General features: G+C 41.1%; 1 protein-coding gene across 4 annotated transcripts in view; it reads left to right on the top strand.

Annotated features, from left to right (window-relative positions):
- Positions 1 to 3786, top strand: part of HELQ (helicase, POLQ like) — a 34441-nt gene that overhangs the window by 403 nt on the left and 30252 nt on the right. Inside the window, exon 2 of one of the 4 annotated variants that reach the window (XM_073340538.1) lies at positions 428 to 505. The exons of the other annotated variants lie outside the window; for them this stretch is intronic. The gene's annotated coding sequence lies outside the window, so the exon portion shown is untranslated. The remainder of the gene's footprint in view (positions 1 to 427; positions 506 to 3786) is intronic. 4 annotated transcript variants of the gene reach the window in all.

Below are 3786 nucleotides of genomic sequence, written 5' to 3'. Positions count from 1 at the left end.
GTACGGGGGGAGCAGGCAGGACGCCTGGGTTCCCTCCCTGGCGATAACTCCCCATCTCCCCGTAATGGGAGTGAATGAGACTAAGCGGGTGGGGCCGCTCTGCTCGGGGGAGGGGCACTGCGGCTGTCTCAAGCCCATCGCTCCCCACAGGCCACAGTGTGGGGCAGCTGGCAGGGAGGGGTCAGAGCAACGGTCCCTCTTGCCCAGTGGCCTGTCAGTGGCCCATGCTAGATATTTCAGAGGGAGTTAACTGAACAGGGCAGCTATCAAGAGGCCTCCTCTCATCCAGTCCCATCTTTCGACAGACAGAGGTTTAGGGACAACCAGAGCATTGGGTTGTGTCCCTGACCATCTTGGCTAATAGCCAGCAATAGAGCTGCTCTCCCTGAATTTACCTAATTCTTTTTTTTTTTTTGTTTGAACCCAGTGATTCTTCTGGCCTTTGCAACATCCCCTGGCAACAAGTTCCACAGGTTGACTGTGTGTTTTGTGAAGAAGTACTTAGGTTTGTTTTAAATCAGGGGTTCTCAAACTGGGGTTTGGGACCCCTGAGGGGGTTGTGAGGTTATTACATGGGGGGTTGCGAGCTGTCAACCTCTACCCCAAACCCCACTTTCCCTCCAGCATTTGTAATGGTGTTAAATATGTAAAAAAGTGTTTTTAATTTGTAAGGGGGGGGGTCGTACTCAGAGGCTTACTATGTGAAAAGGATCACCAGTACAAAAGTTTGAGAACCACCGTTTTAAATCATTATTAATTTTATTGGGTGATCCTGGTTCTTATGTTAAGTGAGGGGATTAATAACACTTCGCTATTGATTTCCTTCACACTATTAATGATTTTATAGATCTCTATCATATCCTCTTAATTGCTTCTTTTCTAAGATGACAAGTCCCAGTCTTTTTAATTTCTCCTCCATTGGAAGCTGTTCTACACGACTAATTGTTTTAGTTGCCCTTCTCTGCGTCTTTGATAATGCTACTATATCTTTTTTGAGATGGGGCTACCAGCGTTGCAAATATAATTCAAGGTGTGGGCATACCATAGATTTATATACTGGCATTATGGTATTTTTTGTTTTATTATCTATCTCATTTGTGTCCAGAGAACTGGCCACAATAAGGCCAGTATCCCTTTCTTAAGTGGTAACAACTAGTTTAGACCCCATCATTTTGTACATGGGATTATTTTTTTCAGTGCATGTTACTGTACATCAGTATTAACTATCAGCATTACCTTTTATCTACCATTTTGTCATCCAGTCACCGAATTTAGTGAGATCTCTTTGTAGACTCTTTGCAGTCAGCTTTGGACTTAACTGTCTTGAGTAATTTTGTATCATCTTCAAATTTTGCTACCTTCTTGTTCACCCCCTTATCCAGATCATTTATGAATATGTTGAATAGCCTTGTTCCAAGTACAGATTATTGGGGGACCACACTATTTACCTCTCTCCATTGCTAAAGCTGACCATTTATTCCTACCCTTTGTTTCCTGTCTTTTAACCAGTACATGAGAGGACTATCCCTCTTATCCTGTGTCTGCTTACTTTGCTTAAGAGCCTTTAGTTAGAGACTTTGTCAAAGGTTTTCTGAAAGTCTGAGTATACCATATCCTCTGGATCACCCTTGCCACATGTTTGTGAACAGCCTCAAAGAATTCTAATAGATTGGTGAGGCATGATTTCCCTTTACAAAAGCTGTGTTGACTCTTCCCCCAACATAATATGTTTATCTGTGTGTTTGATAATTCTGTTCTTTACTATGGTTTCAACCAATTTTCCTGATACTGAAGTTAGACTTACTGGCCTGTAATTGCTAGGATTGCCTCTAGAGCCTTTTTTTTTTTTTTTTTTTTTTTTTTTAAATTAGCACTACATTAGCTACCTTCCAGTATTTGGTACAGAGGCTGATTTACATGCCATGGTTAGTAGATTGGCAATTTTACGTTTGTGTTCTTTCAGAACTCTTGGGTGAATACCATCTAGTCCTGGTGATTTAATTTATCAATTTTTTCCAAAACCTCCTGTATTGACATCTCAATCTGGGACAGTTCTTTAGATCTGTCACCTAAAAAGAATGGCTCAGGTTTGGGGATCTCCCTCACGTCCTCTGCAGTGAAGACTGATGCAAAGAATTCATTTAGGTTCTCCACAATGTGGAGACAAAGCCTTTTCTTCCTTGAGTGCTCCTTTAGCATCTTGATCATCCAGTGGACCTACTGACTGTTTGGCAGGCTTCCTGCTTCTGATGTACTGAAAAAAAATGCTGTTAGTTTGTGTCTTTAGCTACTTGTTCTTCAAATTCTTTCTTGGTCTGCCTTATTCTACTTTTACACTTGACTTTCCAGAGCTGTTGACTTCCAATTTTTAAAGGATGCCTGTGATAAATGAAGTGGGGTGCAGCTCATTTTGATGGACACCCAGCCAGCCAGTTAGCTGTAAAATCCCTCTTGGTAGCTGTTCTCTGCTTCCTTCACCTGTAAAGGGTTAACAAGCCCACAGGTAAAAGAAAAGGAGTGGGCACCTGACCAAAAGGGCCAATAGGAAGGCTAGAACTTTTTAAAATGGGAAATAAACTTTCCCATTGTTGTTCTCTGGGCTGCAGGGACAGAGCAGTAATGCTATAAGCAGGAATGATGTGTAATTTTTCATACCTGGTTCAAAACTTATCTTCCATATGTAGAAGGAATCATTTGGGTAAGGAACGTTTAGTTAAATGTGATCAGGTTTATTCTTTATTTTGGCTTGTGGATCTCCTCTGAGCTAACTCCTGATGCTTTTGTTTGCTTATAACTTTTAAGCTGAACCCCCAAGAAAGCTATTTTGGATGCTTAATCTTTGGAGTTTCTTTTAAAATCTAGCAAAAGCCTAAGTTCCAGATGTATTTTCTTTCTTTTTGTTTTTCATAAAAATGTAACTTTTTTAAGAACAGGATTGGATTTTGGTGTCCTAAGAGGTTTGTGCATATGTTGTTTAATTAGCTGGTGGCCACAGCTAATTTTCTTTTTCTTTCTCAGCTCTTCCCCTGAGGGGGGTGAAAGGGTTTGAAGGTACCCCACAGGGAGGAATTCCCAAGTGCTTCTTCCTGGGTACATGTGTGGGTTTTTTGCATTTGGTTGGTGACAGCTTTACCACGCCAAGGTCAGAGAAAAGCTGTAACCTTGGGAGTTTAATACAAGCTTGGAGTGCAAGCATTAATCTTTAGAATCCTTGAGGGCCCCCACTTTCTGCACTCGGAGAGACCGAGTGGGGATTCAGCCTTGACAATGCCTTTTGCCTCTAACCACCTCTTGCACTCTGTTGTTTAGCTATGGTGGCATTTTTTTGGAATTCTGTTTTGGTTTGTTTTTTATTTGGGGTATACATTTCATTTGAGCCTTATTAAGGTGCAGCACTTTTCCAAACCTCTTACCTTTGTAGTCCAGGTTTATGTGCACTTTCTCCTGTCCCCAAACATATGACAGCTCTCTAATAGAGGGCATTAGTGATCCTGTGTTAACTCAAGTTAATTGGCTGATTTATTCAAGGTAACATGCATTTTTGTATGTGCTAATCTAGTTACTTTGTCAGGTATGCAGGTTTATGCTTCACCTTGGTCTGACCCTTACTCACTTCCCCTCCCAGCTTTGTTACTTACCCTTCATTCTGTACCTCATTGCACCTATCTGTAAAACATCTGTCTTTGTAAAGCACTTAAAGATCTTTTATATTGTTTTGGAAAAAATGCTACCAAATGTGACTGAGGACTTGTCTAAATACAAGAGTTGGCTCACTTCAACAATATT

This window comes from Lepidochelys kempii, chromosome 4 (genome assembly GCF_965140285.1).
Source record: "Lepidochelys kempii isolate rLepKem1 chromosome 4, rLepKem1.hap1, whole genome shotgun sequence".
Taxonomy (NCBI): Eukaryota; Metazoa; Chordata; order Testudines; family Cheloniidae; genus Lepidochelys; species Lepidochelys kempii.
Note: the sequence above shows the minus strand (reverse complement) of the source record. Positions and strands in the feature narration are given on the sequence as shown.